Here is a 491-nt window from a genome sequence, read left to right as displayed (position 1 = left end):
GCGGGCTGATGGGACAATTGTCAAGGGGATGGAGTTAACGCTAACATGGAAGGAATTGAGTCATTTTACTTGATGAAATCCTGATAACATGTGAGTATCTAATACAAAACCAAAAACAAAGCAAGAACACTAGATAGGTCAGGTTCTGTAAGTCCAGGCATCACCCAGTGTAAAGTAAGCTAGGATTGGGTTGTACTATAACATGGCTACCTCACATCCAGACTTCAAGTTTTAGTTCTGTGAATTATGTTTTGTTTAAATGAACTCTTTTAGTTTATAACTATTTATTTATTTAATTTATCTATTTATTTACTGTGTGTGTATGCATGTGTGTATGTGTGTCTGTATATGTGTGCGCATGCAACAGCCTGAACTGTATTAAACAGGTATGTCTGTTTTCCTCTCCAAACTCGCAAGACTATCTGTGTGATAAAATCTCAGAGGTCAAAACTTAATTTGTAGTTTTTTTTTTTTTTTTTTTTTTTTTTTTT

This window comes from Mus pahari, chromosome 2, assembly GCF_900095145.1.
Source record: "Mus pahari chromosome 2, PAHARI_EIJ_v1.1, whole genome shotgun sequence".
Taxonomy (NCBI): domain Eukaryota; kingdom Metazoa; phylum Chordata; class Mammalia; order Rodentia; family Muridae; genus Mus; species Mus pahari.
The sequence above is the reverse complement of the archived record's forward strand: the minus strand, read 5'-3'. Positions refer to the sequence as shown.